General features: G+C 43.7%; 1 protein-coding gene across 4 annotated transcripts in view; it reads right to left on the bottom strand.

Annotated features, from left to right (window-relative positions):
* Nucleotides 1–14,036, bottom strand: part of FAM168A (family with sequence similarity 168 member A) — a 438,953-nt gene that overhangs the window by 236,749 nt on the left and 188,168 nt on the right. Inside the window, exon 1 of one of the 4 annotated variants that reach the window (XM_042459624.1) lies at nucleotides 8,952–9,167. The exons of 1 other annotated variant lie outside the window; for it this stretch is intronic. The gene's annotated coding sequence lies outside the window, so the exon portion shown is untranslated. Of the gene's footprint in view, nucleotides 1–8,951; nucleotides 9,168–14,036 lie in introns of those variants that run through there. 2 more of the 4 variants (XM_042459628.1, XM_042459627.1) reach the window with 2 other exon arrangements.

The raw sequence follows: 14,036 nt of genomic DNA, 5'->3' as shown, positions 1-14,036 counted from the left end.
ATGGGCTCTCCCTGAACGGACCCTAGCCGGGTCGTTTGGGAGGCCGCGGCCTCTGCAGCCGAAGGGAGGGGGGTCCCCTCTGCCGGCTGCTGCCGCCCTTCCACCGGTCCCTCCGAGGGCGAAGACCCAGGGCCCGCAGCTGGCAAAGCCGGGGCTGGCCCGGGTAGGGTGGAAGCCGGCTCTCCCTGAGGGCTGTCTTCCCTAGCAAGGTCCATCACTGAGGCAGGGTTGGAGAGCGGGGGAGAGGAAGGAGAAGGGAGGATAGGAAAAATTCCTTTTTTTTTTCTTTGAAAAAAGGTAGGGAAAAAGGTAGGGAGGAAGAGCCAGGTGAGAGCCAAATTCGGAAATAGGTAGAAGCTGAAGAAGATGCGTCCTAGCAGGAGCGAGGCAGGAAGCAGACTGGAGATACAAGGGGTCACTCCACCCATGGAGGCGGGGGGGGGGCCCCCCCTGGCCTTTGTTTTTTTATCTCCCTGCCTACCAGGTGCCAAGAGGCGGAGTTACCCAATATCAAGGAGGCTCGGCTCCTTCTCTGCTGGGAAATATGTCTCCAGGACCAGATAAACTACATCCAAGGGTATTAAAAAACCAGCAAATATAATATCAGAACCATTGCCAATAATCTTTGAGAACTGCTGGAGAACAGGAGAAATCCCAGCAGACTGGAGGAGAGGAAACATTGTTCCCATCTTCAAAACGGGGGAAATAAAGGATCCCAACAATTATCGTCCAGTTAGTCTGACATCAATACCAGGAAAGATTCTGGAGCAGATCATTAAACAGAGAGTCTGTGAACATCCAGAAGGCAATGTCATAATCACAAAGAGTCAACATGGTTTTCAGAGAAACAAGTCATGCCAGACAAATCTAATCTCTTTCTTTGATAAAATTACCAGCTTGGTAGATGAAGGGAATGCTGTGGATATAGTATATCTTGGTTTCAGTAAGGCCTTTGACAAGGTTTCCCATGACATTCTTGCAAACAGGCTTGTAAAATGTGGGTTAGACAAGGCAACTGTTACATGGATTTGTAACTGGTTGACCGGACGAACCCAAAGGGTGCTCAACAATGGCTCCTTTTCATCCTGGAGAGAAGTGACCAGTGGGGTCCCACAGGGCTCTGTCCTGGGCCCAGTGTCATTCAACATCTTTATCAATGACCTGGATGACAGAATTGGGAGCATACTTATCAAATTTGCAGATGATACCAAATTAGGGGGAATAGCTAATACTCCAGAGGACAGGATCAAAATTCAAAATGACCTGAATAGACTAGAAAGCTGGGCCAAAGCTGACAAAATAAAATTCAACGCGGAGAAATGTAAGGTACTGCACTTAGGGCGGAAAAATAAAATGCACATATATAGGATGGGGGACACCTGGCTGAATGAAACTACATGTGAAAAGGATCTAGGAGTCCAAGTGGACCACAAGTTGACCATGAGTCAACAGTGTGATGCTGCAGCTAAAAAGGCCAATGCAATTTTAGGCTGCATCAATAGAAGTATAGTGTGTAGATCAGGGGTCGGCAACCCCCGGCCCGTGGGCCGCATCCATGCAGGTGTCCCCCTCCTCCTTCCCAGCCTCTGAGGGCCTCGAGGCCCCTCAGAAGCCGGGAAGGAGCCCTTGGTGTTCTCTGTGCAAAATCCCCTCTCAGCACCTTGTGCTTTTCTGGGTTGAGACAGTGTGCATGCTTTCTTCTTCTTTTTTAATTGCTTTGTAGTAGTTTCCATGCTTGGAACTATTATTATTATTATTATTATCATTATCATTATTATTATTATTATTATTATTATCACTCCGGGGGCGGAGCATGCGGCCCCGGCCCCGGAGGGTGGAAGCTCCACCCCCAGCTTCGGCCCCCCAGTTGTCTGAAGGACAGCAACCCTCAAAAAGGTTGCCTACCCCTGGTCTAGATCAAGGGAAGTAATAATGCCACTATATTCTGCTCTGGTCAAGCCCCACCTGGAATATTGTGTCCAGTTCTGGGCGCCACAGTTCAAAAAGGACATTGAGAAACTGGAACGTGTCCAAAGGAGGGCGACTAAAATGGTGAAGGGTCTGGAAACCATACCCTATGAGGAAGGACTTAGGGAGCTGGGGATGTTTAGCCTGGGGAAGAGAAGGTTAAGAGGTGATATGATAGCCCTGTTTAAATACTTTAAGGGATGTCATACTGAGGAGGGAGCAAGTTTGTTTTCTGCTGCTCCAGAGACTAGAACGTGGAACAATGGATGCAAACTGCAGGAAAAGAGATTCCACCTCAACGTTAGGAGGAACTTCCTGACAATAATGGCTGTTCAACAGTGGAACACACTTCCTCAGAGTGTAGTGGAGTCTCCTTCCCTGGAGGTCTTTCAACAGAGGCTGGATGGCCATCTGTCGGGGATGCTGTGATTGAGAGTTCCTGCATGGCAGGAGATTTAGACTGGATGGCCCTTGTGGTCTCTTCCAACGCTATGATTCTGTGATTCCCAAAGGCCCTTGCTAGCCTAGCCAACTGTAAGGAATTCTGGGAGCTGACGTCCAAAACATCTGGAAGACCAAAGTTTGGGAAACACTGCCATAGATGGCCAAAAGGACAATCAAATGGGTCCACGAACAGGTCAAGCCTGAATTCTCTCTGGAAGCCAAAATGATCAGATGGAGGCTGTCATGCTTTGACTACATCACAAGAAGACATGATTCACTAGAAAAGATAATGACAGCTGGTAGAAGGTAGTGGAAAGGTAGCAGAAAGGTAGAAGGTAGCAGAAAGAGAGGAAGACCACATGCCTGATGGCTAGACTCCATCAGAGAAGTGAAGGGATTGAATCTATGGGACTTGACTAGGACAGCAGGTCTTGGAGATGTCTCATTCATAAGGTCACCATGGTCAGTTAGACAATGCAGTTACTCTGAGGCCAGCACACAGACATCCTTGCAGGTGAAACGTTAGGAGGAATGATGCAAGAGGAGGCTAATCAGAAAGTCCCAGGTACAAAAGGCTCAGGGCCCAGAAAGAGAAGTCCTTCTGTAACCAACAAGTAGGGAGAAGCTTTGAAGGGAGAAGCTTTCAAGTAGATTCAGATCCTTTACCTCCATCCCAAAAGTGCTACATCAAAGACCAAGGTGGGAACAGCTGAAGCTCTGAGCAGTGAGTCCAGAAAACAGGATAACAGAAGACTCATAGAATCATAATGTTGTAAAGAATGGGCTTCCCGGTCCAACTCCCTGCCATGAAGAAATCCACAGATAAAAACAACGCCAAAAGATGGCCACCCAATCTCCAACAAAGGAGAGTCTTCTGTATCCCACTATCTGAAAACCAAACACCTAAACAGCTAAAGCTCAGATATCTTAGCTGTTGGCTCAAGCAATGGGCAACTGTTAGCCAATTTAACAGGAAAATCACTATCAGGAATAAATGAATTGTTTTCAGGTATAAAATGAACTCACTACCTGATTAATTATTTTGGCTCCAAGTTCTAGGAGAGGCATGGACAAAGTGCAGGCCTCCAGATGTTGCTGAATTGCAACTCACAGCATCCCTCACCAATGGCTGGTTCAGACTACTGGAGGTTGCAGTCCAATAATACCACCTTGTGTGCTCTTTACCAAAAGAATTTTCTGCCATCTTCATCTTTACAAGACAAGCTGTATGCATTAGGAGGGGGAAGTCTCCTAATTGATACACATTATTACAGTTGTCCCTCTGTATCCACTAAATCACAATAAATACTGCTGTGAAAGCCTCAAAACGTGAAGTAAAAGATTCAAAACCTTTATGTGGTTATTGTATATAATTCAGTAGACCAGGCAGATTTTGTTGCACAGGAGAGCACAAATTCTGAAAAATTAAAGCAGGCATGATCTCTTTTAGCAGCATGATTTCTCATCATCCTTCCTTCTTTCTCTACCAGGACCATGCTCTATTCATCAGCCTCTTCACTGCCAATATTTTTGCTAAACAACGCTGTGGATTCAAACAGCCTCAGAAAAATCTTTCCTTCAAAATGCTTCCATCACCTGCATTCCTCCAAAACAAAAGAGTCCTGCTTTTCTCCATCGCAAGTTTTGAACACGAATAAATCTAAAGTTACATTTTGATTAAAAACATAAATGCTACCAAGAGCATTTTCTCCCTTTTGCTTAACACAACATGCCTTTGTCTAAAGAATGGGAAGGAGAGAGAAGAGAGGGAAAACTCGACCTGCTCATTTTGTCACATTTGACAGTTTTCAGCACAAACTGAATTCATTCTGGATGAAATTCAATCAACAGGAAATACAAGCTATAACCTGAATGCTTATCACCAAACAGGGTAAGGAGAAAGAGGGGGGAAAACAGCTAGAACAAAAAAGCTACCCTGCCTTTCAGCAATGAGATGGTTATTGTATTACCATGTTTCACAACCTCTCTATTTACACTGAAGAATGAATTCAGGATTACTTCCTACCTGACACTATTAATCCACAGTATAATAATAAACTTAATTGCCCTTATTATTGCAGTCCCAATAAATGAACTCTTAAAGCAATCCTTTTGAATAGGGAAAAACCTTTACCCCCATCCGTCCCCCCACCTGCATTTGTGATAGAAAATTAATGCCGCTGAACATTTCTCAGGCTTGCAGTATATCTGTTTTCAGACCACAAAGGTTGCGTGATGACATCTTCAATCACATCAAAATCCTAGTCATCTTAAAACCCAATTTCCAGTGATCGGGAGAGGAGGACCACACAAATCGCTCTTTCCCTACCGCCTCATCTTACACAACACCAATCAATGCATTTGTGTATTCCCAGTTCATACATGCATAACCCTAGATGCATTTTAAGCATGCAGACTAGAAATACTTTATTTTATATGCTGCATTCTCCATCACCCACTCAACATCCCATGCATCTTAGAGGACAGATACAACCCTCGCTTTGTCTAAAATTAATATTTCCACACATCCCAAGTCACGTCTGAAAGCGGCCCTATGCAAATCTCCAATGGGTTTGTAAAAAGTGGTCCTAAGCAAGTCCTCGTGAGCTTAAAATTCTCCTCCTAGGAGAAAAATGGGAAGAGGTCAAATTAGAATCCCCTTTCTTACCTTCTCCACACTCTTGCCAGGTGCAACTCCCCTGTCCTAGATGTGTACATCACTCCTAGAGCATCTTAGTGCCCACTAGTGCATAATCCCTAGGAAACCCTGTTGCCAGCTGCCTGAATGCCAATACTCTGCATGGAGCACAGCACACAAGATTTCCAGATGAAACAAAGATTGTGACAGAAGCCTAGCTGAGGAGGCATACCTTTTGGCAACAAAACCTATGCACACTCACCTGGGAGGAAGTCCCAGTGAACTCAAGGCAACTTGATTTTGAGCTGGCACATACAGATTTACACTGAAACAGTGCCCTCGCAGATATCACCTCCAGCTGGTTTTGCGCCCTTGACACTCACCATTCACAGTCAGTCACTCCTGTAATTTTATCTTCTCAGTGCTGTCTTACCATACATGCCACTCTTCCCAATCATTCCTGGAGGAGCCCCACCACAGACATTGTGATATAGTGAACATCCCATCCCAAATCCTCTCTCCATCTTCACACTGCTTGCTTTCCTTTCCATCCCTGTCATCTGTCTCTCATCAGCAACAATCCTCCAAATACCTGATACAGTCAGCCCTCTGTATCTACGAATTCCTTATCCATCATCCATGGCTTGAAAACATTTTTTAAAAATATACATTCCAAAAAGCATATCTTGATTTTGCTATTTTATATAAGGGACACCATTTTACTGTGCCAACGTATATAATGGGACTTGAGCATTCACGGATTTTGGTACCCATGGAGGGTCCTGGAACCAAACCCCAGTATATAACAAGGGCCCACTGTACATCTGCATTACTCTTTTTGTTTCCTTTAACAATTGCTCTTTTAATAGAATAAACACAATGAGCCCTGTCCACACCCACACCCACACCCACACCCACACACACCACCATCGAGAGTGGCTGTGAAATCCCAGAGGTCCTTGCAACCCCCATTGCTATATTTGGGGCCAAATGTCCTTCAGAGCCTTCACCACACTTGTCACACACATACAGATCACAATGCAGTGTGATATACATGTGTGGCAAGTGTGGTGGGGGTCCTAATGGTCATTTAGTCCCAAATTAAAACATAGACATAGATATGGTTTGAGTGTTGGACTCTGGAGAGCAGGATTCGATTCCCAGCTTGGCAAGGTTAAACCCACTGGACGATGTTGGGCAAGTCACACTCTCTCAGCCTCAAGGGAAGGCAATGGCAAACCTCCTCTGAACAAATCTTGCCAAGAAAACCCCAGGATAGCTTCGTCTTAGGGTCACCATAAGTCAGATATATATATAGATATATCACAATATTATAAGAGGGCAAGTAAAATATTGTAAGCAGTGCAATACACAACACCACACACACACCCATAAGAGTCACAAACAGAAAGATTTAAATATATTAACTGAACACTTTGGCTTTACAAACAGCTGTGTATCCATTGGAAATAACCAAGGAAGGGAGCAGCTGAGACATCTGATGCTTTGAAATAAACCCGTTTTCCCCATCATTTGATCAAATGTTGTGTTACCAATTTCAAATGTCAAAGCATCCTTCAGAAAGGCAGGTTGTATCAGGAAAACAGTGTTGTTGCTTTCTTCCCCCACAACTGTTATAAATCCGTGTGTGTGTGTGTGTGTGTGTGTGTGTGTGTGTGTGTGTAGATATAGGTATTTCTGAGCACCTGAAGAAGGGAGAAGCCGAAATGTCAAGCCACAATATCCATATATTCCCTTTAATTGCTCAGAGATGGCTAGATGCACGCACCCAAATGCGAAATCTCTCTCACACACACACACAGAGTGCCATACACATGTAGTGTGTCTATGTGTATACACACACTGGTTGGCCTATCAGTACTGTCTCTCTGCACAATCCCCACTGGTGAACGCACAACCACACCAGCCCTGCAACAAAGGACCACCCCCCCAAATCCTTCTCTTCCAACCTCCACAAAATTGCCGCCCCACTGCTCTTTCCCCCAAAACCACACAAAACAGTGTCACCACCAAAACCCCCCCCCCAAAGACACTATATAATTCACCCCATCCATAAAAAAAAGCTTGGGAGGGGAAGGAACACATACAGATACACAAATACACCACACACAAACACACAAAAGAATAAAAACACATATACATGCACATGCTGACACACATAACACAAACACTACTACATACACAAATTGACACATAACAAAGACACACTCAAAAGATCAGACATAAATACACAACAGACACATCGCATATACATATTCACCCACACAACACATCTAAAGATACAAATGTACATACATAATACACACACACCTAAACAATATAAGCGCATATACTCTCATCACATCACACATATATCCAGACACACATTCATACACATACAGTTATGTACATCAACACACACACAAATACACAGATAAGCATATATTCTACACACACCCACCTCCCACACTCTGATACACAAGCACACACAAAACAAATACCAACAAAGGGTAAGCATATATTCATATATGCACATATCTACATATATAAACAGACACAAATATACACACAGAGACAAGCATATATTCAAACACACACACATTTCTCTTTAAAACCAAAACACACACAGACAAATTTATATCCATAGACACACACACACCACATCACACACAAACAATCCTATTCATAGACACATGCACAAACACAACAGAAATGCACACACAAAACACAACAAGCATACATTCATCAGACTGCACTCTCTCTCACAGACACACACATAGCTACATACACAGACCACAAAATATCTATACAGACACTCACATCTGCACACATACACACACTACCTATCTCACGTACACATCGCACATACACAAACACACAAATGCACATACAAACACATAAGCCATACATTCATACACACACACTCTCACACACACATATATTCATACACACCATCCCCTCTCACACGCCACATCTACATACAACAAACAAACACAAATAAAGATACAATAAACATACACGCACTCTCTCACACACACACATATAATATCATACACACACATCTACACATCTCATACACACACACTCTCTCACACACACATCTACATAAATACCATAAAGGCAACATCTACACACACAAATGCACACACAAACACACAAGGATATATATATACACACCACAACATTCTCTCTCGCTCACACACACACAACAAACATATAAATCAAACACACAAATGCGACACACAAACACACAAGCATATATTCATACACACACACTTTCTCACACACAAACACAAACGTAGTCCACTCTATATGCATCATTCCTACACAGACATCTACATGACACACTCCCTCCTCTCACACACACAAATGCACACACAAACACATAAGCACATATTCATACACAGGCGTCTACATAACACAAACACACAAACACACACAAACACAATAAAAAATATTCACGAATTCACACACACACACAAATGCACACAAAAGCAACAAGCAATATTTCATATACAAACACACCACACACAAACACTGTCACACACACAACATATTCCAGTTCTATGGTTCTATAATTCATACACCACCTCATCTACTACACAAACACCAGAAAACATATCCAAACACACACAAACACTCACACACACACAAACATAATATCCATGCACACACACTCTCACGCTCCCTCTCTCTCCACACAAACACACACATATATATTACCTATACACAGATATCTAACACACAAACACACATCTACAGACACACAAACACGCCACCATAGACTCAACAAACACACAAAACACATACATAATCACACACACCACCTACATACACAAACAGACACAGAACACACAAACCTGTCCCCACGCTTCCTGCACAAATACGTCTACACACAGACCTGGGTCTCTCCTCCGGAGGCAACCTGCTCCCGGCTTTCAGAGCCGAGGGGGAGGCGGCGCAGGCCTCGGGGAACGGAGGCAGCCTTGGCTCCTTCTGCGGGGAAAAGGGAAGAAGCCCCGCTGGCCGACCCTTCTCCTCGCTCGGATGAAGGTACTGAAACCGCCTCCCCCGTCGATACCGTCGTTCGCCAGCAGCAGCTGCTACCCCGCTCTGACTTGTCACACGGACTACATCTCCCGAGACGACCCCGCGCCGTTGGAGCCGCCTCGACGGGCGGTGGGTGGGGCGAAGGGCACCAGGGGGATGTAGTCCCTCTCGCTTCTCTTCTTCTCCTCCTCCTCCTCCTCGCCTCGCCGCCATTTTCCTTTTCTCTCCTCAGCCAGGAAGTGGGCGCGCCAAGTGCATGCTGGTAGAGTGAGGATAAGAATGGGTTTTTTTTGGTCCTCCAAGGCTTTAGGACTTCGTCGCCCTGAGTCCTGACCTCTACCAACATGGCTAGGCTTCTGGGAGATGAGTCCAAAAAGGACCAAAGCAGAAATAATCCATTATTTATACGGCCAGGCCCCATGCTATGGAATCCTGGGATTTGTAGTTTTCTTTGGCAACCAGACTGTGAAGGCTAGATGTCTCAGAAAACTAGCAGATCCCAAATGTTCCACAGCATTCAGCCATGGGGAGTTTAAAGTGGTGTCAAACTGGCATTATTGCTGCAAGGGCAGAAAATTTATTTTTTTTATTTTATTTAAAACTTTAAAATTTATTTTAGTATTTAAATGTTTTAAATTTAATGTTTTATTTTATTATTTAAAATTTAACAAATTTAAAAATTGTTTTTATTAAATTTAATATTATTTAAACTTTAATAATAACGAATAATAATACTAATGTTTATATTCTGATTCTGATGTTTCCTTGGGGAATCAAGGCAGACTTACAACAGAATATACAATAAAAATATCATTTATTTTTTATTTATTTTTATTTAAAATAAAACAGAGTTACTTTCTATTTTATATACATATATATATATATATATATATATATATATAATAATAATTTTGTGACAAAGCAGGAGCTGAGGTATTCTGGGAGTTGTAGGTTTTTTCTTTTTCTTTTGAAAGCACTGTAAAACTTTGCCCAGTTCTGCTAGAGACTCCCATCCATCAGCCCCTGCAAGCATGGCTGGAAGTGAAGGGATTGTGGGAATTGTAGTAACAAAGGGTTAACCCTTGCCTTAGAAACTAGATATAATGTAGACTGCATGCCACAGCCTACTACTGGTGCATAATATCAAGGCATACCATGTGCATCTGTTTCAAGCATTAAATCATTTGTGTGTGTGTGTTGTGTGTTGGTGCAAAAAGTGGATGCCCGTTGAGTGCATTTGCAGAAACTGGCCTGCAACTCTTGGGGGGATATTTGCAAAAAGTGCCTCGTTTTCAGCACTAATACACACACACACACCACACAAACATTTGCAAAAAATGAATGTCGCATTTGGTGCATTTGCAAAAACTGGATGCGAATTTTGGATTTCGCAGAAACAGGATGCGCTCTTGAGGGGATGTTTGAATGTGAATTTAGCGCATTTGCGAAAATGCGCATTTTGTGATTTCGCAGGAACTGGATAAGCTCTGGAGGGGGGATAGTATTTGCAAAAAGTGGGTGCGCGTTTGGTGCGTTTGCAAAAATGATGTGCACTGAGCACATCTGCGAAAACTGGATCCGCATTTTGCGATTTCTGAGAAATTGAACACTCTCTGGGGGAGAAGAGTATTTGCAAAAAGCGAGTGTGCGTTCGCTGCATTTACAAAAATGATGCACCTTTTTTGATTTCACAGAAGATGGGGGGAAGAGTATTCCTGCATGGCAGAAGAGGGTTGGACTGGGTGGCCCTTGGGGGTCCCTTCAAACTCTATGATTCTACGATTCTCTGATTCTATGTTCCTGAACATGCGGGACACAAAGTCCCATAGAGGTCACTGCTCTTGCTGCCCCTCATTTTTCTTCTCTCCTATTCCTAGCACAACTTAAAATGCTGGGAGCTGTAGTTCCCTATTTGGGCGCTTTCCTCAGTCGTCCTCGAGGGGGCAGCAGAGAGCAGCAGCTGGCCCCAAGAGCAGCAGCAAAGGCCTTCAGCATCCTCAGCATTTGGGAGGAAGATCTGCAGCATGCCTATAGCTATCTTGGGTCCTTTCTCCTTTACTGGGGACTTCGTCTTGCAGCCAGGGATCAGTTTTGCATCACATACTTTGCTTGACGTTCAAACAAAAATGAAAACTTGTTGGACTCGAGTCATGCCTAATTTCAATTTCTTTATTGAACAGTTTGCGAGTTTTGACTTTTGCAGGTTTGACTGCAGCCAGCCCTCTGTAGCCACTGATTTTTTTTATTCAAGCATCCAAAGCTTGAAAATATTATATATATATATATATAATGTTGTCCCTCCACATTTGTGGATTTGGCTTTTGCGGATTTGATTATTCACTGGTTGTATTAGTATGTTCTCTCTAGGAATATCTAGGTCCTCCAGCGCAACTCTATGGTCAACTTTAACCAAAAGTCACACTGAAGGACCTAGAGAGAACACACTGCAGTTTGACACCACTTTAACTGCCATGCTATAGAATTCTTGGATTGATTTTTAGTTCTGTGAGACATTTAGCCTTCTCTGCCAGAGAGCTCTGGGGCCAAAACAAGCTACAATTCCCAGGATTCCATAGTGTAGCAATGGGTCCTTCTAGGGAGGATTTTAATTAGCTCAATGCATTGGGTCCGCTGCAAGAAGCCTCTTGGAATTGTTTCCCATTTTTATACAGAGGTTGCTGGAATAGAGGAATGCAGGTAGTAACCTTCAGGTGAATTGAGCCATTGCATTTAAAATGGTGTCAGACTGGGTTATTTTTGCAGTGCGGATGCAGCCTAAAGTCTACTTTCTGAGATGCATTTGGCACTAAAAATAGAATTGATGGCTCAGGTCCAAAACACACTGCAGAAATAATCCGGTTTCAGAGTGCTTTCACTGCCCTGGCTCAGTGCTAGGGAATCCTGGGAATTGTAGTTTATTGTGGTACTAGAGTTCTCTGACAGCGAAGGCTAAATGTCTCACAAAACTACAGTTCTCAGAAATCCCTAGCATTGAGCCAGAGCAGTTAAAGTGGTCTCAAACTGGATTATTTCTGCAGTGTGTTTTGGACCATAGTCATATTGCCCCAAGCAACCAGCTCATGGACTGAAGGTGGATGCCTTTCCTACCACAAATTGGGGTTGAGTATCCGGACCCCCCATTTGGCCCACAACACATTGAGACACACAGATCTGGCACGACAGAAGAGGGGTGATGTACACTGAAGGCCTTTCTCCCAATAAAATATTTACCCCAAATAAATTTAGCTGCTGGATCCGCCAAAAAATCAGCCACAGTCTCACTCCTTTCTCCTTTTGGCAAAAGCACTGAATAAGAACCGCAGTCATTTGCAGCTTGTAGCCTCCAAGAAAGCATCGCACCCCTTGCTGTGAATTTTTAATAAAGCAACAGGCATGAAATATTTAAATACAGCCCTTGAGGATCCGTCGCGCAGCGAACGAAACAAGAACACACCGAGTTCAACTTGGGTACAAACATCTGTTACTCGACTCAAGAACAGGGAAAGGAGGCGGCAGAGAAGGCAGGAGAGAAGGTGCCACCTGCCGCACATTGGATGCTGAGGTGTGCACTAAACACCATTTTGATAAATACCATTTCGGTCTTCAAATCAGAAAGGGAAAATTTGAAAGATCACAACAAAATCAAAGCTTGGCAATGGGAGGTGTTTCGACTACATCTCCCAGACTCTCACTGGCCAGTGACAACTCTTGACTGCCATGTCAATGGAGCGGTGACTCCATTCCAGGTTTTTGCTCTCTTTAAAGGTAACTATCCAAGGTTCTGAGGGTCAGTGTGGCCTAGTGGTTTGTGTGTTGGGCTACAACTCTGGAGACCAGGGTTCGATTCCCAGCTCGGCCACGAAACCCACCGAGGGACCTTGGACAAGTCACATCCTCTCAGCCTCAAGGGAAGGCAATGGCAAACCTCCTCTGAACAAACCCCATGAATGAAAACCCCATGATAGGTTCACCTTAGAGTCGCCATAAGTCGAGAATGAGTCACTATAAGTTGGGAACAAGAACAACTATTTATCTACTTGCACTTTTACATGCTTTCAAACTGGGCCTCGAAAGGCCGACCTGCTGATCTTGCAATCCTCAGAGTCAGCATCTTAACCACTGAGCCTCCTGAAATGTCATTGATCTCTCAATAACCTGCTGTCTCCAGATATGAGATATGAAAATATGGAGACCCCAAAATACAGTGTGGGGTATGCAGGATATACTAACATTACTGAGGATGTATGCCAGGCATGCCAAGCCTACAGAATCAACAAAAAATAAATGCAGCAACTAAGCAGGGCTCTCGGTTGTACATACGGTACATGTCTTTCCTTTCTCTCTCTCCCTCCTTTTGGTTTTTTCTCATGCAATCTCCCAATCATGTTTTATTAAGTGGCAGGTTGCAAAGGCAATGTGAAGCGTTGCCATCTTCGTACCTTCCTTCCTGTGCTAATTGTCTACAGAATATATTTTGGGCTCTTCTGACTGAGCCAGTTGCTATCTGCCTGCTCTAAAAAGCCACGATAGATAAATAGCTGCTAGCTTGAAAACCCATCAAATACGGATGGAAATTTCACAAGAAACTAAAGTGAGAGAAGCATTTCCATCAGGAAGAACAATGCTCTTGATTTCAGTAAAATCATAGTGCTAGAAAGGTTGCCTTCGGCCATCGAGTTTCACCCCCTACTCAGTGCAGGTCTAAACTCTTAGTAGCTTCATTGTGAAAATACCCATCTTGGAAATGTGATTTTCTCAAGAGTATAAAACATGAAATACTTGATTTAATTAGGTCCATGCAAAAGAAATCTTCCATCTCTGAACCCCTCCAGGTTTTATTGGAGGTGGAATCCACAGAGAGACAGCATGACATAGTGGTTTGAGTGTTGGACCAGGACACTGGGAGACCAAGGTTCAAATGCCCACTCGACCATGG

The sequence above is a fragment of the Sceloporus undulatus genome, chromosome 3 (genome assembly GCF_019175285.1).
Source record: "Sceloporus undulatus isolate JIND9_A2432 ecotype Alabama chromosome 3, SceUnd_v1.1, whole genome shotgun sequence".
Classification (NCBI taxonomy): Eukaryota; Metazoa; Chordata; class Lepidosauria; order Squamata; family Phrynosomatidae; genus Sceloporus; species Sceloporus undulatus.
The sequence above is the reverse complement of the archived record's forward strand: the minus strand, read 5'-3'. Positions and strand labels throughout refer to the sequence as shown.